Genomic DNA, 24,869 nt, shown 5'->3' on the forward strand with positions numbered 1-24,869 from the left:
GTCCACGTTTTCTATCAGGCGGGGCAGGAGACAAGGCTGCCCCCTGTCCCCCTATTTATTTGCATTAGCTATGGAGCCTTTAGCTGCATGGGTACACATTGATGCGTAGATTCGGGGATTCGAGTGGGCACCGGGTCTGTCCGATAGGTTCACATTATATGCGGACGATGTCCTTTTCTTCCTTATAGCGGGGGACAGGTGGGGGCCGCGACTACTGCGCATCATGCAAATCTTTGGGGAAACATCAGGGCTATATATGAATCCCCGTAAGTCCACATTTTGGATTCTGGGGGACCAAACGAGTATGGGAGCATGGACGTTGTTGGTTCAGTTGACGGTAGGGGGGCTGAAATACCTGGGTGTGTTCTTAACAGATGTCCCTGCAATCTCCTGGGAGCCTAATTTGGTACCGGTGTGGGAACGTATCAGGGAGGATATTAAAACCTGGTCCCGGATGCCCCTTTCACTATATGGCAGATCAGCGGTATTCAAGATGGTGGCGCTTCTCCGGCTCCTCTATAAGCTGCAAAATCACCCATATCGGATCCCGCCCCGATGGTTCCGACCGGTGAATGCAGCGCTTGGGCAGTTTCTGTGGGAGGGGGGTAAGGTGCGCGTGGCGCTGCGCACCTGCTTCTTGTCCACCTACTGTGGGGGATTGGCGTCCTCTGACATTCTCTCATACTACCAGGCCTTGCACTTGCTGATTCTTAACAAGTGGTGGTATGGCGATAGGCGAGACCTGGCATATGCAGTCGAGCGGCAGCTCATGGGGCGTCATTCGCTACATACCTTTCTATACTTGGCGCCTCTGCGGGGTTCACTGCCGCCGGTTACACAGGTGGTGTTCCTGATTTGGAGACAGGCCTTGAAGCGGATGGGGTGGTGGAACACCACTCAGGAGACCCCCCCTCTGGAACAATGGGCGCCTACCCCAGCTGGCATGGGTTTCGGGGGTGGGACAATATAGGTATTTCAGTCCTGGGAGATGTAATGAGAGGCCAGACGCTCAAATCCTTCCAAGATCTTGAGAATGAATTCCATATGCCACGCTCCCAGTTTCATCGCTACCTCCAGTTTAGACATGCCCTGTCCCCTAGCCTGGAAGGTCTGGCATCACTACCGGAATTCAGGACTCTGGAGGCAAAGGTCTTCATGGGAGATCTAAATGACCAAAAAAATCTCACCGATTTATCAATCCCTGGTTACGCATTGCTACCCCACACTCCATAAGCTCCGCTGGGACTGGGAGGGAGATGTAGGCACACTGGAGGAGGAGTACTGGACCAAGGCCCTGGCAGCCCTGCATGGGGCGGGCATAGCTATAAGTCTCCGGCTGATCCAGGTCAAGTATCTTCACAGGGTTTATTTCACTCGGGTGCGCCTGTGGAGGGCAGTGCTGGTCACCTCTCCTATATGTCTTCGGTGTAGTCGAGAGGAGGGTACATTCATTCACAAAGTCTGGCACTGTACCTCTTTGGACCGCTTTTGGAGGGGGGTACTTGCATGCCTGTCAGAGGTTCTGGGGTGGGAGCTCCCGTGCACGCCACGGCTGGCCATGTTACACGTCATGGAGAGGATAGGAGGCAACATTTACAAACAACACCTCATGCAACTGGGGTTCACCCTGGCAAAACGGGACATTGCCAGGGCTTGGAAGGCGCAACGGGTCCCATCGGTGGCCGCATGGAAGAATGGGCTAAACTGCTGTATGGGCTGGAGCAACCCATATTTGTCGTTAGGGGTTGCCCGTGCAAACATTATATGATCTGGATATGGTGGGTGGACTATCGGGGACTGGTGCTGGACCCACCATCAGAGGCAGAGGTTCCTTCATTGGGATAGCTAATCTGTTTCGCCATGGACTGTGGGGGTACATTGGGGGAGGCGGAGGGGGCCATCCTCCCCACTACACTTATAGCGCATGGACATGAATATGCGGACACTGTGCGATCAGGGGGGTGGGGGGGAGTTGGGATATTCTTTTCAGTATTGCTTCTGTACGATTGGAGGTTTTTGGGACAAGTCGAAGTCATCATATCTATATGGTTTGATTTTGCAACTGTCTCTGGGGTACCGAGCCTTGCAATATATGTGCAACTTGACAAATAAAGTTTGTTAAAAATAAATAAATAAATAAATTGTGATGTTCTTTTGTGTCCCCAAATACGAACACATCATCCTGAAAATGAACAACGTTCTTTGTACCTTTCAAAACTGAACCCATCATCCTCTGAAAAACTCCTGCAGTCGACGCCAGCCCAAACGGCATCTGGTGAACTGAAATACCCCCTCAGTAGTGATAAATGCCGTTAACGGTTTGGACTCTTTATGAAGTTTGATCTGATGGTAAGCGCTGCGTAAGTCTAATTTTGAGAAAAACTCCCCCCCCCTTCAAAGACAATATAAGATTGTTTATGTTAGTCAGGGGAAAATTGTCAACCACAATAGTTTGGTTTAGGGTACGCAAGTCCACATTGAACCTATAACTGCCATCAGGTTTGCCTGTGATCACAACTGGCGAAATCCAACTCAAAGTTTCAATTTGCTCAATGATGCCTTGCTCTACCATTTCACCAAGCATGCGCTTGACCTCTTGTCTTGCGATAATGGGAACTTTTTATACCTAATGCTGCATGGGAACTGTAAAAAAATTTTGTATAATTTTGTGTACATAAACTTTAAGTTCTCCAATTTCCTCAGAGAATAAATTGTTCATGCCTTTCACAATTGCCTCTGTGGTAACCTCATCAACCACGATGACCTTGTGGGAAGCGCTAGAATTTATGATGATGTGTAAATCATATTGGTGTGCCCACCCTAAAATCGGTGGTCCACTTTGTGCCACATATACTATCCCCTTCACACACTTGTCATGAAAAGCAATTTCAGTAAACATATATCCTATTATATCTATTTCCTCACCCTGATATCCCCCTGGGTTGATGTCTTAGGGGAGCAGATTAATATTTAGCCACGTTCGTACAAACATTTCTTGAGGAATGATAGTGTAGAATGAACCAGAATATACCATCAACTCAATTTCTTTTCCCTGTATAACAAAAATCCCTTTGGGTCTAGACCTCCTTCCAGGTGTAATCGTCATTTCATCTTCATCTATACATAGAATTTTATCTTCACCCTCAATGTCATTCATATTCATTTTATTCCTACAATCATTATGTACTACAGCTACCTTGGGTCTGTTAAAGGTTTTACACATTTTAAAGAAGTGTCCCTTACAGCCACATTTTCTACAGTCCTTATCATGGCATAACAATTGCTATACTAAGCAGTGTGATAAGTGCTACCACGTTTTGTACACATCTTCTTAGATGACTTGCCATTATCAGGATTTTTTGCAGAATTAATGTTGCACCTTTTATTAGGTACATTCTTCTTTCCTACTCCAATGCTACTCTTACTGTTATTGATTGCTGCAACCTCATCTTGTTCTACACTCGATACACCCGTAGCATTCTCTTTTTTCCATTTCCTTCATACATACATCAGAGTGCTCAACAACTTTGGCAATTTTTATGACATTACTTAGGGTGGGGGGTTTTGTAGCCCTTAACCTTTCCTGCATTTTTTATTATGACATTGTACAATTAATTGATCTCTGACCATTTCATCCCTCATCCCACCAAACTGACACTTGAGGGACAATTCACGTTAACGTGCTACAAATTGATCAATAGTTTCATCACTTCTTTGGGGCTGGGTGTAAAATGTGTGCCTACACATAACAATGTTTACTTCTTTCGCAAACTGTTTTCTCAATCTAGCTTTTGCTTCTAGATATACATTAGATATAGGCCTTCCCTCACAATCTGTTGCTGTTGGTAAATATTTAAATATGTGTTGTCCCTCTTTACCTAAAGTGCTTAAAAGTAACGCTTTCTTCCTTGCAGTCCTAAATTCCTTACCATCTAAGGCCCCAATATAAATTTCAAATATCTCCACCCATTCTGTTCCTGAGGCTCAGCCGGAAACGCGCGCTAGGCTAGTCAATACATTTGCGATTGAGGCTGTGTATTTTTAAACAATTTGCGATAGTGTGTCATTGATGTGACTTTTAAATCATTTTTGGTAACAGTGGGACTTTGCAGCTACTCTTTCACTTTTTGCTGCGCTGACATTGAAACGAATCTTCTAACATCTTTGCCCTACCTGATTTGGCACTCCGGCTAAAATGCTGCTTACAGCGCGGCCGCCATCTTGGGAGAATCTGCGGTCAGCACACTAGTCTCTAGCGCCCTGTGAGCATAAAGCATCCCCTTTCTAGTGCCGCCTTAGATCTGTTCCTGAGGCTCAGCCGGGAACGCGCGCTAGGCTAGTCAATACATTTGTGACTGAGGCTGTGTATTTTTAAACAATTTGTGATAGTGTGTCATTGATGTGACTTTTAAATCATTTTTGGTAACAGTGGGACTTTGCAGCTACTGGTTCACTTTTTGCTGTGCTGACATTGAAGCGAATCTTCTAACATCTTTGCCCTACCTGATTTGGCACTCCGGCTAAAACGCTGCTTACAGCGCGGCCGCCATCTTGGGAGAATCTGCGGTTAGCACGCTAGTCTCTAGCGTCCTGTGAGCATAAAGCATTCCCTTTCTAGCACCGCCTTAGATCTGTTCCTGAGGCTCAGCCGGGAACGCGCGCTAGGCTAGTCAATACATTTGCGATTGAGGCTGTGTATTTTTAAACAATTTGTGATAGTGTGTCATTGATGTGACTTTTAAATCATTTTTGGTAACAGTGGGACTTTGCAGCTACTGTTTCACTTTTTGCTGCGCTGACATTGAAGCGAATCTTCTAACATCTTTGCCCTACCTGATTTGGCACTCCGGCTAAAACGCTGCTTACAGCGCGGCCGCCATCTTGGGAGAATCTGCGGTCAGCACGCTAGTCTCTAGCGTCCTGTGACTCACTTCCTCTCTCCTATATCCTACGCATGCCTCCGAGGACGCGCAGCAGACGAGCGCAGCGGGCGCGCCTGATGCGCGCCGAAGGTGTGCCAAAAGTAAGCCCACCTGCGCCCGTCAGCATCCCGGAGGCGTCGGGTGGCGGACGGTCGGCTGGATATGTAGCCATCACTTCCGGTAATGTGCTCAAGTATGAGTCAGGTTACTTAAAAACTTTAAGGAGCAACACCGAGTGTTGTTGCCCTGTGTTCCCCAATAACTTAACCCCTTCGACGCTAATGACAAGGTCAGCTCGTCATGGGCGTTACCTGCGCTGCGCGCATGATGAGCTGACCTTGTCATGTAACGAGGGTTTTTACATATCGCAGCGCACAGCGGGAAACCCCGCTAGCGCGCAAGCGGTTAAAGGACGACATTCATTGTCTTAGCTGTGGTTGGACTCCTTTTTAGGAACTTTCTAGTAGGGAATCTCTGTGCTTCCTCAACCCGGCCGTCCCGGACCTGTCTGGGGCAAATCTTCCAAAGAATTATCCATGCATGCTACTCAACACGCGGTCTTTGGGCAAACATGCCTTTGATCTTTTCAATTTACTAACTGAGTCCAATCCCGCGTGTCTGTTTTTGACTGAGACCTGGCTTGGAGATTACTCTAGCCCTGACTTATCCAATGCTCTTCCCCAAAACTACTATATTCTGAGAAAGGACCGGGTGTCGGGTAAGGGCAGGGGAGTTACAATTGTGGTGGATAGTCGCTATACTTGCTCAATTGTTCCAACAGAAGATATTCAAGGGGTGGAGTCTTTGGGCTTTTGTCTGTCTTTCTCGCCCCACCACTCATGTTCCGGGCTATTAGTGAATAGGCCACCTGATTATGTCGGATCTTTCTATGATGATCTTCACATTGCGATTTCCTCAATAATTATGAAGTTGAAGCACTGTTTGCTTCTGGGGGATTTCAACATCCATATGGATGTCGCAGACGCGGCCGATACCATTAAACTCCGGGATGTTACAAATCCCTTTGGCTTGATTCCTTATCTCACCACAGCCACGCACAATAAAGGCCACACTTTGGATCGAATCTTTTTCACTATCCCTATTTTCCCTTCCCTTCCTTTACCTTTGGTGTGGTCAGATCACTATTTAGTGAATTTTGAATCTTGCGTGTGACTAAGTCGACCATAACCGGCCCCTGTCCACAGTCTACTGCCACCCGCTCATACCATCGCGTGTCGCCTGACATGCTAGCTCAGTCTTTGGCCTTACAACCTTGCCAGTTCACAGGTGATTTGGACTATGACTTAGATCTTTTTCAGACCTGGCTTACTCAAACGCCTGGATGAGGTGGCACCTTGTTCTATGGGTCACAAGCACAATTCTCGCGCCTCAGCTCCCTGGTTTACTCCGGCGCTACATGAAAGCAGAAGGCTCTGTAAGAAAGCTGAGAGAGCCTGGCGCAAGAATTATGAGGTGTTACTTAAGGGGGCCTATAAGGAACGCATTAAAATCTACCATAAAGACATTATTTCGGAGAAAAAGTCATATTACGCTAAAAGAATAGAAGCAGCAGCTAATACCAGTAAGGAAATTTTGACTATTGTCGGGGAATTCACCTACCCTTCAAGGTCAATCTTCAAGTTTTCTCTTTCGGAATCTTGGATTAAACATCTGGCTAATTTTTTTGATAATAAAATAAAAGACATTCAGGCCTCATTCACGCTGACAGGCTTACCTAGCGACCCTAGTCTTATTTCATCTGTCCCTTTTTCTGACTCTGAGCGCTATCTGCTCACGAATTTTCCTCCCCTCTCCCCACAAACATCACTGGAACTTTTATCCAAACTAAAATCTGGGTCACCATCGGATCCTTGCTCTGCAAAATTCCATGCTAAGATAGCGCATGTCATTAATCCCATAATTAATCTGGTTCTTAATCACTCTCTACACATTGGCACTGTTCCTAGCATCTGGAAAAAGGCTCTCATTCTCCCATTACTAAAAAAAACCCAACCTTGATCCCCTTGCCCATTCCAATTAAAGACCATTTTCACTACTCCCGGCCTTGGCCAAAGTTGTAGAAAAGCATGTCCATTCCTCCCTCTCCAATTTTCTCGAGGCTCATGATATTCTCCATTATACTCAGTCCGGGTTCCGCTCTAATATGAGCACGGAAACGGCGTTGCTGGAGATCACTGAATCCATTAAGGAGGTTTTGGACAATGGAGTTAAGGCGATCCTGGTTTTGCTAGATTTGTCGGCGGCTTTTGATACCGTCCCTCATAACCGTCTCATTTTAAGACTCCAGGAGATTGGTTTGAGAGGGACGGTATTCAGTTGGTTTGCGTCTTTTCTATCCGACCGCCAACAATCAATCTGCGCCCCTCCACTTTCAGCCTTAATTCCACCTTTGGAGGTAGGAGTCCCAAAGGGATCAATTTTAAGTCCTACTCTTTTTAATATATATATGTCCCCCTTGGCTGTTATGGTGGAGTCTTACTGAGCCCGGATTGTGTCTTATGCCGATGATACGCAGCTACTTTTTACCTGTGACAAGAATACTGATTTCAACGGCGTTAACATCATGAGCTGCCTCGAGGCTGTCTTCTTGTGGTTCCAACTGAATCAATTAAAATGCAATTCTGACAAATCTGAGGATCTTTTTTTCGGCTGCCCCCCTGATGTCAATTGGAAATCCTGGTGGCCAGCTGACATGTTTCCCCCCTCAGCTGCGACCCCCATGGCGAAAAATCTGGGTGTGAAAGTGGACAATGGACTGACTCTCAAACCCCAGATTCTCGGTGTAGTGGGACAATGTTTTGGGCTTTTAACAACTCTTAGGAAATGTCTTCCCTTTTTGTCACATGTTCATAGGAGGATCACGGTACAGGCCTTGATTGGATCACGATTGGATTATGCTAACATACTCTACTTAGGCCTCCCGGAGTATCTCCTTACGGGCCTACAATCTTCCAAAACTCGGCCGCAAGAGCAATCTTTAGCCTTAGTCGCAGGGCCAACACCTCTGCTCTTCTAAACTTGCTTCACTGGCTGCCGGTGCGGAAACGTATTCTTTTTAAGACTCTTACTATGGCGTTCAAATCTCTTCACGGCACTGGCGCCTTCTATTTAAGGAATAGAGTACGTTTCTACCATCCTTCCAGATCCCTACGGTCATCCACACAAGTGCTGGCTATTGTTCCTAAAATCAAACAAGCCCGCATTGGGGGACGTTCCTATAGACTTCTGGCACCTCAACTGCGGAACAAACTGCCTCTGTCTCTCAGGAAGCTAGACAGTCTGCTCTCCTTTAGGAAGGAGCTCAAAACGTGGCTGTTTGGACAGTAGCCTCCTGCATCCTTTTCGGTTTTGGCCCTGCAGATCTTATAGCGCCGGGACACTCTGCCCGAGTAGCTGAGCGCTTTATAAGACAATCACTAACATAACATTCATCCCACTCAAAGGTGGCTCTCCTGGTTGCTGAAGAAATAACGGTGATGTGATTATGGGCACCTCCATTTTAAAACGTTTCCACTAAGCCTGTAAAGAAATGTAGTTAGAGACACACACACGTATAACAATAGTATTCAATAAAAAGAAAAAAGAAAAATAATCACACATGTGATAGAAATGCCTATTTAAGAAAACATTTGAAGTATGTCTAATACTGTTGACTCCAATGTTATCAAGCGTAGAAGTTCCCAAATAAATCTGTTATTCCTGTTGCATAATAAGAAAATACCTTTGTGCTCTGAATGTCAAACTTCTATTTCTTTAGGAAGTTACCGCACCAGTTCCATTACAGATGATGATCTTTTTTTTATTTGACAAACGGAGTCTGATGTGTAAATGTAAATAGGAACTTACAATGTTTCCGACTTCCGCAAGATGGCAGCCAGGAGCGTCATCACGTCTTAAGCATGCTATGTCAGACGCCTATCCACAATACTGCATACGTTAGCACTAGCGCCAGCTTCCTCACTCTAATTGCTCAATGAAGATTCAATGACGGAATGCTGAGCTGCTCGCTCCACGGTAACAGGTAACGGCCTCAAAGCATTCAAATGTACACTTGCCTATCTTCAAGCTTCACAGAATGATTCAAAGTATTTTCTTGAACTCCTGAATTATCCAAGTAGCGCACATACGATCCAAAAGTCACTGACTGCACCCTTTCACGATGAGAGACTATGACGATTTCTTCTCTATTCGTCAACAATTCTGCGGTGCAGTTAACACTTTTAAATGTATAATCCTTCACAAATCAACAATCCACAACTGGCCATGACAAAATTAAGTTAAACCTCAATGACATGCGTACTTTTAAGGTTGATTCCTTACTTTTTACACTGTCCAGGTTTGTCTTCTGTGCACGCATGGATACTCAATATACCAAAGAGACACTAATGGTCATTCTGCACTCCGTTGGCTGATCGTCGCCATCTGTAGTAGTTAAACATAACTCCACATCTTTGTAAGTGTTAATTAACACATTTATTTGGAGCGCAAGAGATGACGTTGGTGTTCCCTCTCTAGCCAGCAGACAACTGACTGGTAAGGAACACAGCTATATCATTGAGGCATAGCAACGCTAGAACCATAACAGTAGAATGTAATACTTAAAGGCCAAGGTACCTTAACATAGAAACTCATGTGAGGATACACCATAGCCCTCACTGTTCCACAACCTTCTGATGCAGAGCTTCAACTTTTTGGCTTTTGGATGTCTAACGAAGGACTGCGCAATTAAAAAAGAACAGATAATGCTGTCCCCCTTCTACCCAGCTCTTTCACCATCTCCAATGAACTGACGAATGAAAACAACTATTTTCAGGTCTTTTTCTAAAAAAAGATTTGATTTGTTTTAATTTAAGGTAACAGCACCCCAAACGTATCCAGTCTGTAATAATTTACGTGTTCCATCCAGTGAAGACAGATCCAGTTCAATAGGTTAAATAAGATTTATTCATAAGAACAAGTTCAGCTCTCAAACCACCAGAGTGTCACTCAGTTAAGATCCAGTCTCAATTGAGCAGCAAGAGCCCCAGCATTCCAATATTGCTAAGCAACGATGACATAGATAGGAATGGCCGAAAGCAGTACAAATTAAAAGAAAACACAGTATATACAAAATTGGCATTAGGAGAAATAAACTAAAGAAGACTAAAAGAAGGGATATAACACACCTCCTCTCCTGTAAAAAGAATTTTTTTTTTTTAGGTCACATAATCATCAAGATACCTCGGAGTAGCTCTCAGCCTGGAGCTGACTCTAACAAAAGAGTCATCAGAAACAAGCTCAGGAGCATCCGAAATATTATCAGGAACTGTAGAGTCATTACTAACAGATAATGCAGTACCAGAAGAACAGAAAGGAAGATTAGAAACAGTATTATAAAAACCCTCAACAGATTGTGACAACAGACCAGAATCAGAAGAAGATCCAGATTTACCACCGGCAACCTTAGCAACACGTCTGTTGCTCCACTATTTCCCACCTGAGACCATGACAGAATGTTTACCCACTCTGACAATGGTAGTCTCAGGATAAAATCTTGATCCTTTTACTTTACCTGGTCTTCTTATTCTAACTTTATCTCCAACTGAAAAACATTCATTCTTAACATGTTTACTGTCATCATATCTGATTTTGGATTGAATTTGAGAATTTTCAACCCTGTCCTTAACGGTATCCAAATTGAAAGAACTCCCTTGACTCTTGGTTTTACTGACCACCCATTCAGGAAACAATTCATTAAAAGATTCTCTGCCACGCAACAAAGCAAATGGAGTGATACCCGTAGTGGAGTGAGGAGTATTATTATATGACCAGACTCTATCACTCACCACATCTTGTACAGTTTGGCCAGAAGAAATGGCGAGTTGGACAGAATCTTTTAAAATGCGGTTCACCCTTTCCACTAAACCATTGCCTTGTGGACTGTATAAAGCAGTAGTTAGATGTTTTATACCAAGATTGTTTAAAAAATCCCTCATGCTGTGTGAAACAAATTGTACACCATTGTCCGAAATAAGAAAACTAGGGATTCCCTCTGATCTAAATAATTTGGTCAAAAAACTGATCACATTTTCAGTATTGGGATCGTTCATGAATTTGAAAGACACCCATTTAGAATGATAGTCCACAACGGTTAAGATAAACCTAAAACCTTGGTTTAAACCTCCAATTGGTCCCACGAAATCTATGCCTAGTTTCATCCAGGGATGTTCAGGAAACTTTACTGGAGACAAAGGAGAATTGACTGTGCGTAAAGATTTTTCGGCATGAGAACATTCAACACAGTTGTTTAATAAAGTTTCAACGGAAACATCCATGCCCGGCCACCAGAAATGTAGTTTTAATCTTTTCTTTGTACTGGTGATTCCTCCATGTCCCTTGTGAGCTAAAGCAATCACTTTGTCTCTAATAGACATAGAAGGAATAAGTAAAGACCCTCTCATGACAAGATTTTCTTCAAGACTCAATTCATCCTTAATTTTAGAGAAAGGAATTATGTTCTTGTCAATTTGACTTTCTCTCGGCCAATCATCAGATATTAATTTCTTCAAGAGAATTTGAGAAATATCACATTCTGAAGCTCGTATCCAGTCAGATTTGAAGATGACCCCTTCAGTTAACTTAAGGCCATCAACCAAACTAATTACTACTTCCTTATCATCAAGAATGGAATCACCCTCTGAGGTATTTACAGGACATCTTGATAAAAAATCTTCCTTAAAGTTTTTCCCACCAGGGATATGTCTCATTACAAAATTAAAATCATATAATTTAGAAAATAGACGAACCAATCTAGGACTAGCATTTCTTAAACCTTTGTCATTCCAAATGAAAATGAGAGGTTTGTGATCAGAAATAAGAACACATTATTTGCCCCATACATAAGTAGAAAAGTGTTTGACACCCCATACACAAGCTAGGGCTTCCTTTTCTATAGTACTGTAGTTTTTTTCTGAAAACGAAAGCTGCCTAGAAGCAAACGCAACAATGTTCTCATTCCCATTGTCCAACTGACTAAGTATGGCACCCAGACCTGTGTTGCTGGCATCAACAGTAATATAAGTGGTAACATTTTCATTAAAAGGTTTAAGTGCGGGAGCAGCAATAATCAAGTCTTTTAATTTTTCAAAAGCTGAATTTTGATCATTACCCCACACAAATGTAACTTTGTTCCTGGTTAATAATCTTAAAGGTTCACTGATTAGAGCAAAGTTTTGTACAAATCTTGAATAAAACTCGCTCAACCCTAAAAATGACCTCAATTGATCCTTATTGGACGGTTGAGCACACTCTCGAATAGCCTTAAGCGGGTCTTGTTTAGGGCTAATGCCTTCTTGAGAAATAACATGACCTAAATATTCCACTTTGTCAAGTAAAAATTTGCACATTTGTTTTTTTACAGTCATGCCATGTTTGTTCAAAATGCCTAAAACTTGATCTAATTTAACAAGATGTTCTTGAACAGTATTGGTGGAAATTAATATGTCGTCTTGGTAAGCCAAAACATCTTTGACATTGCCAAAGAGTTGGGACATAAATTTCTGAAAGACCGACGCCGCTGACGCAAGGCCAAAGGGTAATCTTAAGAATCTAAAAGGACCAAATGGAGTGTTAAAAGCAGTGAGATCCTTGGACTCGTCATTCAGTTCAATTTGATGGTATGCCGCTCTTAAATCTATCGTAGAAAAGACTATTGTCACCTTGAGTTGAGCAAGCATATCCTGAATACGAGGCAAAGGAAAACAATCAATCTGTATGTTCTTATTTAAAGACCTAAGGTCAATGCAGAGCCGAATTTCGTCACAATTCTTTTTAAGGGCAACGACAATTGGAGAAATCCATAGTGATGAATCAATCTGTTCAATCACACCCTCAGTGCATAATTGGTCAAGATGGGTTTTAAGTCTGTCCTTAATGCTTAGGGGAACATGTCTAACCTTGTGGATTACAGGAATGGCATCTGGGTTAAGTATTATTTTGTGTTCAAAACCTATAACTGAACCTAACTTATCAGAAAAGACATCTTGATGTTTGTTCATAATAGTGTCTAATGAAGAAGGATCAATTGTAACAGAATTGACATTTTCATAGTGATCCAAGGAAATGGGATTATCAGTACCTGGTCTCAATATCATTTTAAATTTTCCTTGATCCTTCCAACCTAGGATTTTGTAACCTTTTTTTGAAACATAAATCTTAGCATCAATGGTTCTATCTTCAAAGGTGATATTATCAATAAAATATCCCATCATTTCAATTTCAATATCGTTGAAAGCCACCGTATGTATGTCAGGTGGTAATAAATCAATCCCAGCCCATTCTTTAAAGAAAAATTAATCTGGAATAATGGTAACTGGAGAACCTGAATCAACTGTAACATTGAGAGGAACTTTTCCTATTAAGACATCACATTTATGATCACCACTATCTGGATCTTGTTGTGAATTAATCATGTCCACCGATAGTAATATTTTGTTTATAGAATTGTCCCTAGTTATTAAATTTACTTCAGTAGGATTCTCAGTTACAACACACATAGTCTTAGCTTTAAATTTGCAAACAGAATTAAAATGACCAATTTTTTTACAATTAGTGCATTGGTTTTTTTAAGGCCGGACAAGTTGGAGAGTTAGCAAGATGAGATTTTGAACCACATCTAAAACATTGAGGAGATTTGTCAGACTTTTTCCATTCAGATTTGTTAGGAGTTTTATCTTTTTCTCGTTGTGAAATAGATTGTGAAGTTTGTTGAGAAATTCTGTTAACTGTTTCTGAAATAGAAGGTTTATTATTGCTAAGTTCTTTAGAAGCTGAAACTGATCTTTCAATACCTCTTGCAATTTCTAAAGTCTCAGTAAGTGAAGGATTTCTACAACAGAGAATTCTCTTTTGGACTTCATTAGAATGACAATTAACAACTAGTTGATCTCTCAAATATTGATCAATAGGACCTTCAAATTCGCAAGAAGCAGCTAAAACTCTCAATTCAGCCAAAAAGGTATCAATATTCTCATATTCTCTTTGTTTCCGAGTATAACATTTGTGTCTTTCAACAATAATGCTTGGTTCATCAATAAAATGTTTTTCTAATCTGAGAACTGCTTTAGTGTATTCATTCCAATCATCAGAGGGTGGGCGTACAATTTTGGGTTGATGGTCAAAAATCCTCTGACCCTCTGCACCTAAAGCATTATACAACATAGCATTTTTACGTACAGGAGGAAACTTAATCCCATCAATAGCTATGATATAACTGTTGAAAGACCTTTGAGTCCATTTTATTTTGGGACAACCTGGTTCAGGAAGAAAAGGAGAAGGAAGAATAGCCGTTTGCATGGCCATAATGAGGAAATGATAGGCAAGAATAAAGGTAAGTATGAGGAAATAAAGAGTAAAAAGAACAAGAAAGAATGTAAATTTCAAAAGGCAATATAAATTAAGATAATAAAGTGAAGTTTGACTTAGCTGTGCCTGTCAGCGTGAAGGCAGAGAAGAAATATCCAAGAATGTGTAATTGGAGTTGCTGTGCCTATCAGCGTGAAGGCAACGAAGTAAAGTTCAATTGGAGTTGCTGTGCCTATCAGCGTGAAGGCAACGAAGTAAAGTTCAATTGGAGTTGCTGTGCCTATGAGCGTGAAGACAACGAAGTAAGGTTCAAGGAAAATGTAGCTGTGCACATCAGCGAGTGCACTATGGAGTAAGTGTACCAGACAGCGTGCAAATGTAATAGACGTTGAAAAATCGAAGCTGTGCACGTCAGCGAGAGTGCAGAAAAGAAGAATCAGGTAATGAAAGTTGCGCGATGTTGTGTTGATGGAGGTTGCCAGGTAACAGACAAAATGGCGGTGACGTTACGCAGCGTAGCAGCGTTGCGTGATGACGAAGAGTCGTGAAGACGAAGGGGAGATGGAGAGAATGGCTGTGTGTGTAAGTTCTGAGAGCACTGGCAAGGACGTCAGGGAGTTCTGAGTAAAGCCGGTAAGCATTGAATGAAAGTTTCAAATGTCGCTGCGAGGTATGAGGGGAAGCGCGAGCAATGAGAACAAAGTTAGAATATCAGCTGGGCAAAATCAAAAATGTGAAAAATTGACTCAGACTTCCTCATAACAGTACTCTCAATGGAAATCATTTGCTTAGTTTTTTTTTTTCCAGAAAGATCATAAATCACTCGATCAATCCATTCCTTGCAGCAACCACAACGAGTGTCCCAGGAGTCTTAAATATGAAGATGAAATCGTATGAGTACAAGATTAATGTATAAAATAAGTCAAAATTTGAATGGAGGTTCAAAGATAAGTAGATCTATGAGTTTGCATGGAGATTAAAACAGTTGTCTCTTGAAAAAAAGATTTGAGGATAGACAGACCAATGCAGTAAAGCTCCCAATAGAAAGTAGAAAAGTAATATATCTTGATGACTTATCTTAGTTGCGTCTTGGATTCATTTATCTTGGAAGACTCTTCAAGCTGGATCAAATGAAGCAATTCAGAGAGGGCACTGTAGTCTGGCGGTTATAGATAAATCTTGATAAAATTTGAAAGTCTTTAGTTGGATGTGGGTCCAAAGAGGGCTGACTTGACCACGTTCAGCTCTCAAACCACCAGAGTGTCACTCAGTCAAGATCCAGTCTCAATTGAGCAGCAAGAGCCCCAGCATTCCAATATTGCTAAGCAACGATGACATAGATAGGAATGGCCTAAAGCAGTACAACTTAAAAGAAAACACGGTATATACAAAATTGGCATTAGGAGAAATAAACTAAAGAAGACTAAAAGAAGGGATAAAAATGAAACATGTTGTTAGGTCGAGGTTGGGCAGCGCACACGCTACTCTGCGAGGCATGCTGTATGTGAGTATGGTCTATAAGCTCCGTCACTCTCCGCCATATTTTTCATTGGCTTGTATTATTGTCCTTTGTAAAGGCTGGCTTCTGATCCATTAACAGGCTTGTTAGTCCCACCATAGTACCGCCTTATCTTCATTAGTAAACTCCCATGAGGATTGGTCCTTTTATTTCTGTTGTTACACATTATGTCTTATTTAGTCTGTAAGTCTTATTTTTTTAATGAATTTCTCCTACTGCAGGCATAACATGCTTTCCTGCAATATTTGGGGCACCATGCGCGCTTTCACTATCCACGCATCCCGAGACAATGGTGCCTGCTTCTTTGAAATTAAATACGTCTCGCATTTACAAGAGTTTGACCTACTGTCATTGTAAATGATAATGCCTTTTATTTATGTGTTAATAATCAAAACAGATAAAAGGCATTCTTATTTAGAATGCCTATACCTTAAACTCTCGCAAGAGACCTATTGCATTGCAAATACTTGTTTTAAAAGATGTGGGGCCAATGCAAGACAGGCAGCTCAGCTGCTCTGGGGATAATCAGGACAAATATCCCATTACATATTGGCCGCTGACCTCAAAGGCATTGAAATAAAAGAAGGGTGAAAGACGTGTTAAGCAAAGAGCGGCCATTTTGAAATGGGTGACGATTCCTATATACATATAACCACAAATAAAGTCCAGGGCAGCCACGGAAATACAGCAAAAGCACCTGTAAGAATAAAGATACAGTTCGAGTGAACGTGTTTAAATGTCGCTAATTTGGATGTGAAACAAAATATTTACTTGTTCCAAAACTTCTTAGATTATAAATGGCAATGTTAACAAAACAAAAGGATAAAAGAGGTTGGGATGATTTTACACTAGGACGTGCCTGAGGTTTACACGGCTTCCTCGTGCAAACTCTTACTGTGTACGGCAACTGCCAGTGACGTTCCCAAACTGGCAATAGTCCGTCCTCAGTGTCAGTGGTCATGCTGTCATTCAGAGGGGCGGGGTAGTTGTCTACTTCCGGTTGAAAGTTTCTCTCTTTTCTCCCCTCCCAGTCTGGACCGAGAGAGAAGCACCGGGGCGTAAAGAGGGCTGAGGTGCCAGGGTGGAGGTGAGGAGCAGGGGAGCAAATAGGGGAGGGGGAGTGGCATGAATCAATGCTATAGCAGTTCGGTCAGGGACAAACTGACAGGAGCAGAAGACAGGCTTGCATGACCACGGACTGACATGAAGAATTCGCTGAGGGATAGAGTGACAAACAGAAACAATTCACGGATGGACAGACTCAAAAACAAGAGAGGTTCAATCAGAATCAAACTCCGATACAGTAGATATCCACCCAAAGCACAGCTGCCAAGTATTTAGATTGCTTATGTATGACATTTCAATGCCTAGGTTCTGTGTGACAATGTAAGTGACAGTTTATTGATAGTGGGACGAAGCAGACCTTCTCATAAAATGCGATACATTTCGGAAATGGCCAGCATAATTCTGCAGAGCTCCGAATGTTTAAGTTAGTCTCAGTAGTTCTAGAAACATGTGGCTCATAATTAACAATAATGAAGCCATTTGGTTACTTTTTCAAATGCATGTTGACTCCGTTTTCTTTTGATTGCTGCAAAAGGAAGTGTAAATGATCGCATCGGTGAAAAGCAATAACACTCACCATTTAATACATTGTAAATATTAATGTGTTTCAGTGGTACAAATATCTAGAGAAAATTGTGCCATGCCAGTATGCCTGTTATCAATGCTGAAAGCTAACTATGCCAATAAGCCAAAATCTATCCGATGATGTTTTCAACTAGGAGTTCTAAAGGTTTATTTATCATTCATAGTCCCAAAGCAAGGATCATCGTGCTTCTATGGCCTTCTGTTTAATAAAGTCTCTGCAAGGCATGGCTACAAATCCTATTTAATCAGAAAATGTGCCAAATCTAGTAGGGTGAATGATAATATTTAATTAGCTTTGCAGACAGAAAATGTTAATCCAACCCCAAACAGCTTCCAGGAACTAAAAACAGTCTAACTAGAAGCCCCCCCCCCCTCTCTACCCCCTGTTTTTAGAGCATTGCACATATCTGGTCACTGTCTGCTATGGACTGGATCCCATAAAACAGACTGGTTTCAGCAGGATGGTCCATGAGCTTTAAGTCTCTCTTCCATCGGAAACTGGCGTTGCTGAAGCAGCGAAAGTTAGAGACCGGGAGCCTGTGACCTCGACAGCACCTCTCTGTGGTCTCTGAGCTGCAGCTAAATGCTAACAAAGTCATATTAGCTTCTGGAATAATTGAACTATATAGGGCCTAGCGTTGAACTTTAGTAGTACTGTCAACAATTATCGGGAGCAGAAGAAAAGCACATGTAGCATGCGTGATTATTTGGATACATGCGGCGATACAGGGAAATGACCTAATTTGCGTTTGTTGAACCCCTAATGCATTATACTTGACAAGGCTGCCAAAGACAGACAACAGACAGGACGAATCTTCTCAAAGACTAATGACAATAGTCCCATCAGACACAAATTGATGGGAGCAATCCACTCTTGGAGCGAAATGCAAACATAAAGAACCACTAAAGACTGATAAAAGCAATATAGACAGATGAGAGCTCTGAAAGAAGCAATACAGACAGATGAGAGCTATCTATCCAGGGACAAATTTACAGATGTCTCTCCAGTGACAGGCAGGAACAGTCGAACTAGGAATAGGGGTGAGCATAATGTGTGTAATTTGCTGTTGCATTATTGCAAAATGTACACAAGATGATGGAAAAATACACGAGGAGTATAATCCTACATTCAGCACTATTTTTCCCAGCACAGAATGCACCTTTGTGTCCATAAAGGACCACAGGATGCATTTTGCGCAAAGACAATTGAGCTAATTGTAACTTAACAGTACCACCACCAGCTGCTTGTGCTGTGTTGCTGTGCGCTTGCCTGAGCTATTTTACCCAAAATTAAACAAACGGTGTAATCTCATAATTGTGCATACTTAGCATCACAGGAGTAACACAGAATTACTCTAGTGTAATTAGAATTTCTCCCAGGCCTAACTAGGAACATACAGGAGTTATTCACCCACAGCCAAGTAGGAGCCAAATGCTTAAGGGCAGACATACAGAAACACGATCCCCACAGAGACGGAATGGCAGGCGCAAATAAGCCAGGAACAGGGTGACAGACCAAAGCAACCAAGAAAATCTTGCAGTGTAGAATGGGGGGGGTCCGCCCAGGGACAGACCAACAGACAAGATCAATTCAAACAGACTGACATACAATTGCAACCCACCCGGTAAAGACAAATATGAGCAAGCCATTCAGAGACAGGCTGGCATGGAGCATTCCACATAGACTGGTTGATAGAGAGAGGCAAACCACCTGGTGACAAACTGCGATTCAGGATCAAGCCACCCGTAGACAGTAGGTGTCACTTTAGGGGAAATCATTTTCGTGCCCTTCCAGGAGATGTGGTAGCTAAACAGTACTCCCTAACCTCCAAAAGATGTAATTGCATGATCTGACCTTCACTCTTTCCCCAGCATCACCCCAAGCCCCTCTGTGCAAAGAAACCGTGATACATCGGGCATGATGGTCTTTATGCGCTCTTCTGTCCTTTACTTGGCAGACAAAAGCTCATAATTAATGCTATAGAGGAGTACCAGCACCATTTGGAGAGCAATCAGTAGCAAGGAAGGAAGAACGCTGGGTAGATAGAAAGGGAAGGAAGAAGTATTCAAGGGAAGGAAGTGTTAAAGGAAGGATGGATGTCTGGTTGTTTTGTGGGGTAGATGGATGAGTAGGTGACAGGACATGTTAATGAATATGTGGGTGGACAGCTGTAAGGATGGAAGAGTAAAGGGAAATCAGTGTGGACGGATGGACAGATAGATAAGTCAAAGGGCGGATGGGTGTATGGCTGGAGCATGTATAGATAATGGATGGATGGAATGGTCGGTGGATGGAATGGGGAAAAATTGAATGATGGATGGAAGATTGAATGGATGCCAGAAATTAGAGGTGAAATAATGTGTACAAGTGGGAGCATAGAAGGGTAAAAGGATGAATGGATAGATGGTTGGATGAAAGCGAGAAGGATACTCTTCTAGGGAGGGTTGGACTCACATGCTTCACTTGTTTGGTGCCATCAAATCTTTGGTTCAAAGTGGGGGGTATTTTAATTGTCTTGCTACTCCCTGGAGTGACACAGTAATTGTCACTTGCTCTCTCCCCACAGGCTTTGTTACTTGAGCAACACTTCCAGCTCCCTCCTGCAGGTGTCAATTTAAGAGCAGTCTTTTGCTGTCTTTCCAGGTGCTCTCTTATATCGGCAGCTTTACTACCCATGGGCAACACGTTTAGCCGTAAGAGCAGTGACTGACACTTGGAACATGCTGGACTGTATTTTTGTTTCATTGTTTGAAAACAGAACTTTCTTTTGAAGGAAGGGTTAAGAGTTTTTGGATCACTGTAAAGCCTGGTTATCCTGATTTTTGCTCGATGACTCCAGATCTTGTGTGCTTTGTTGTTGAGGGCCTCAATCACCTGCAAGGTGGATTGTGAGGGCACCTGCTCTTTCGTAGTTTTAGGAGTACAAACCTGCACGCATTGGGGAACCTTGCAACATAACTAGAGTAGATTATACTGATGTTCCAAAGTAAGAAGCGTAAGCCTCGAGTCTAGGCTATATGTACTCCCTTGTGAGATGTACTGCCGAGGGCCTTTGCTCTTGTGCGACATGGAGCTCTTGAGACCTACTTTTGTGAGATTTTGTGCTGAGTGCATTGGTTTATGTGATAATATAGCCCTGAAGTCCCCTTCTATTGGGGGATCTGGTGTTTAGGGCCCTTGCTTGTTAGATGGGGTTTTGAGGCCCCTTTTTAGGTCTCACCTACGCAGCGCGCATGCGATGCATTGGAGACCTTTAGCCGCCATTCAACTCTTTTTCGAAGCACATACTCGTGCTTTTGGCGGCATCCACCTTGCGGGAGTGAGCAGGAGCGTGCCACCAGCACGAGTATGTGCTTTGAAAAAGAGCAGACTGCTCTCCCAAGCGCACGTGCGCTGCACACTATTCTTTACTTTTACTTTTTCTCTTCTTCCGCTCTTATTTTTCCACCCTTTAGTCTTTCTTCTTTTTGTTTCTTTCCCATATTTCATGTGCTTTCTTCGTCTGTAGCTCTAATAGATACCCTTCTCCACCCTTTCTCTCTCTACTTCCTTTCTCCCTCCATCTTAATTATTGTTTTGCCACCAACTGCAGTTGCAAAATCTTTATAGTGCGCAAATGTGCCTCTGTTGGGCTTGTCCATTTTTGTGTTGTCTTTGTGTGCATGTATATCTGTAGGTCTTAACTTATAGGTCTTTCTCTGTGCTGTGTGTTTCTGTGTGTGCCTGCCTGTTCTAATGTGCATAGAGTATTATTCTGATTTAAAGCAAGAAGATTTTGAAAGCATTGGGGAAAATCATTGCTGTAGGAACTCCTTAATTAGTATTCCGTTTCTTTTCGGCATCTTTTAATTATGTACTCTGCTAAAGTCCATTAAAGTTTCCCTATTACAGAGGTAGTTGATTTATTATAGGAGTGGAGAAATCAACATGACGGAGTCTGCTTTTCCAAATCGTCTCATCTTTTTTGCATGGCAACCAGAGGTGTGCAAAGTTTCTTTCCTCATGAAGTACACATTATTTCTTGCACAAGCCCATGAGGACTACAGAAAGTGCGCTAGCTCCGTGCTTTCGTGTTGAAATCAAGACTTTTACAATCTTTTTATCGCCCGTTCCCCTTTGCATGCACATTTAGTGATTTTTACAGTAGTTCACTGGCTGTATCCCCTGTTGAGTCTGTCATGAGGTAAGCACCTGTGCAGCAGATGTTTCTGGTGGGTCGAGAGAAAGGCGCGTAGGTCCATCACTTTCTGTGAATTGGGCATACAGTTGCTAGCACAGAATACTTAACTCAGTTTCACAGTTCTCCAAGATATTTCTGATGAACCAAATGTAGTGTGACAAAACTGCATATTCTGTGTATCAAAATCATTCACAAATATGACAGTTTACCGCAAAACTACGTTTTCGCAATAAAAATGTGGTATGGGCCTTGTTGCAATCCTTCCTTTCAAACTAGTGGAAGTAGATATAGACCCTTTTTGCTGACACTGCTGATTATCGGTCCTTGAGCGTTAATGTGTACCTTATTACACACTATATGGAAATTGAAGGAAGATGTTTTTCAGCTTTCTATGCAAAAAGGTGATCGGAAAAGTGTGTTTATTGACACGTATAAGAAGCAGAAAGATAAGAATATATGGGGTGCATCTAATGTAATCAAAATACTTTATTTCCATGTGCGCATGACTGCATATATTTCTTAAGATGGCTAGAGCAGTGTTTACCAAACTGTGGGTTGCAACACGTTTTGGGTGGGTCCCAAAAGTACAAGCAGTATATAAAAATCCATTACAATTTGTATTTATCTTGTCACATTTGCTGCGCTTCAAAACAGAGGTCAAATGTCAGGTTATGTCTCCTGATAGATTTCTATTTTTTAACATAATGATTGGTGTTTACAAGTATTAGAACAGTTGGGAAGAAATTGCCAGCATTGCAGGAAAAAAAACCTAGAAGACATTTTTTTATATTCATTTCTTTTTTTTAATTCTTTTTTTTTTTGACGTTATGTCATCTTGGTTATATATTAGATAACAAAAATGCTTAACACTTTTTTATTATGACTTTTCAACATGCTGCACAGCAGCCACAATGCTCTACAGCATAGCTTGACCAAGCCAATAGCTCTGGCTAAACACCTATAAGATCCCAAAGGCGAGTCCTATTTGTTATGCCAATGCTTGTTCATGTGAGCTGTTGCCTTAATGGTCCCTGTCCTTGTGCAATATGGTGTTGAGGGTGCCTGCAAAATGTGATATCGAATGATACTAAGTACTTGTGGGTTGTAGGTGGAGTTTAAGGCCCATTTTTAGGTCGAACCTGCGTAGGCTGCGCATGCGGTGCCTTTTATTCCACTAGATGTTCTCTTCCGTTTTCAGACGGTTTTAAATCCCATTTGCCCGTTTCTATTACTTTTACATCTCACTGATTAAATTCACACTGACTGTTTGCGCATATATCTTCTTAATTTTAATATCTACCATCATAAAATCTGTAATGGTGAGATTTCAAATTCCTTCAAGACGAGAACCAGGCGGGGAGCGAGAGGGCTGTAAAATGAATCGAGTTAGTGCATGAAGCGGAGGACACAGAAGGCAGGGAAGAAATGAAAAACCGGACAGAGAGTGAGAGACAGAGGAGGACAGACCTTGGAGCGATGGGGAGGCAGGAAAGGGAGAAAAAAACACCATAAGAGAGGCTGGGAGTCCGAGACAGAGAGAGAGGCTGCTGGAGGAAAGAAGAAAAATTAAAAGGGAGAGAGAGAGAGACACACAGAGAGAAAGTAGTCTAAGATGGGGGGGGGCGAGGGGCGTCGGCGAAGAGAGAGAGGGAAGACTAAGGGAGACCAGGAGAAGGGTATGATGGAGAGAACTTGAAAGAAAAGGAGCACGTGAGAGTCAGGCAGAGATAGAGAAAGCGACAGAGCGAGTCAGAGTAAAAAATGAGCGTAAGAGACAGGGAAAGATCCAAAGACAGGAAAAGTGGTAAAGAGACAAAAATAGACCCAAACAGAAAGACGAGACAGTCATTCTGGCATTGTATGCCAGTCTTTTGGTATTGTTGTCCGTGCTTATTTTGCCCGTTTTTGATAAAACATTATTGTTGTGTAGCTGCTGGTCCCGTGCCAATATTAAATACATTTTTTTTTACAAAAAGCAACAAATCTTTTTGGGGTCTCAAGAAGCACACTCTACCGCAGTAGTCTTTGGCACGGAAGGAAACTACTTTACATGCGCATGTGCTTCTTATGAAAGAGCAGAATGCCCTCACAGCAAAGTTTGCCAATGACTGAAGTAAACTGACCCACCATGCTGCAATCTGTAGAGGATGGGAGAAACATTTGAATGACACAACAGAATAATGGATGAAGCGGGAATTCTGCAAATCCCTAAAAGTATATTATATGCATAATTTTACTAAAAACAAAATGTCTTGGCTAACTCTAGACTTTGGAAAAAATCGAAATATATATGGAGAGCTACAGGGCCTGAAAGAAAGGCAGAGATGCAATCAAGGAGAAGTACAGAAAGAGGAAGAGAGACACTGAGAGCAACTCATGAGACATATGACCCGTGGACATAGAGTAAGAAGAGGGAGAGGCTAGGGTTGGCACGTGCATTCTAAGTCCCGAAGCCCGTAGTAACTTTGATTAAGGCTGTGTTAAATGTGTGAGGTAACACCAAAGTGAAATGTCAGTGGGCCCTCCTCTAATTTTCCAGGGTGACACATACTTTTGTATTTTGCCATACTAGCAGATATAGACTGTGACGATGAACATGGAAAAAATAGAAATGTTATAATATGTGTGGAGTGGATTCAGATAAAGCTGATACATGTAAAGGATTATAGTTTTTTTCCTAATGTGCATCATTACGTTTGTAGAGTTCTTCTGGAACAGTCCTGCGTTACTCTGCAAGGGTGATTCACCAATTCCATGGAGATAATGGAAGAGCATTTTAATAGTTATTTGAAATCTTAACATAGACTGGAGTAGAAAGAATTTAATGACGAATGCTTCAGGAGTACCGTGCCACATGGTGACAAGTTTTTTGGGAGCTAGGAAGAAAATCTTCCCTGCATGTCTGTGCCCCTGTCCCATGTTAGGCTGCTAGTGAAATACTGGTATGTCTCTGCAGGTTTTTAGGTTTTGTCTTACTGTACCTATCTCAAGTGTTCACTGAGTTCTGCAGGTGACCTTGATTGAGACAATAGAACGTGGAAAGTGAACCCTGACTTTTTGAGAGTGACGATCGTCGTCTCAGTTGGTGAAGGGGGACTGGCAAAGTTGGCAAAATTAAATACAACAGCAGCTACCCAAGGGAACAGGCAAAGTTGGGTTCAATGTCTGCAATAACAGGAAGGGGAGCATACGTTGAAATGATCCATGACCTGGCAAGCAACACTCCAAGGATTT

At 42.3% G+C, this 24,869-nt stretch overlaps 1 protein-coding gene across 2 annotated transcripts in view; it reads left to right on the forward strand.

Annotated features, from left to right (window-relative positions):
* MRTFA (myocardin related transcription factor A) overlaps positions 1 to 24,869 on the forward strand; it is a 287,728-nt gene that overhangs the window by 41,207 nt on the left and 221,652 nt on the right. Inside the window, exon 1 of one of the 2 annotated variants that reach the window (XM_078640585.1) lies at positions 16,785 to 16,891. The exons of the other annotated variant lie outside the window; for it this stretch is intronic. The gene's annotated coding sequence lies outside the window, so the exon portion shown is untranslated. Of the gene's footprint in view, positions 1 to 16,784; positions 16,892 to 24,869 lie in introns of those variants that run through there. 2 annotated transcript variants of the gene reach the window in all.

This window comes from Lissotriton helveticus, chromosome 1_1 (genome assembly GCF_964261635.1).
Source record: "Lissotriton helveticus chromosome 1_1, aLisHel1.1, whole genome shotgun sequence".
NCBI lineage: Eukaryota > Metazoa > Chordata > Amphibia > Caudata > Salamandridae > Lissotriton > Lissotriton helveticus.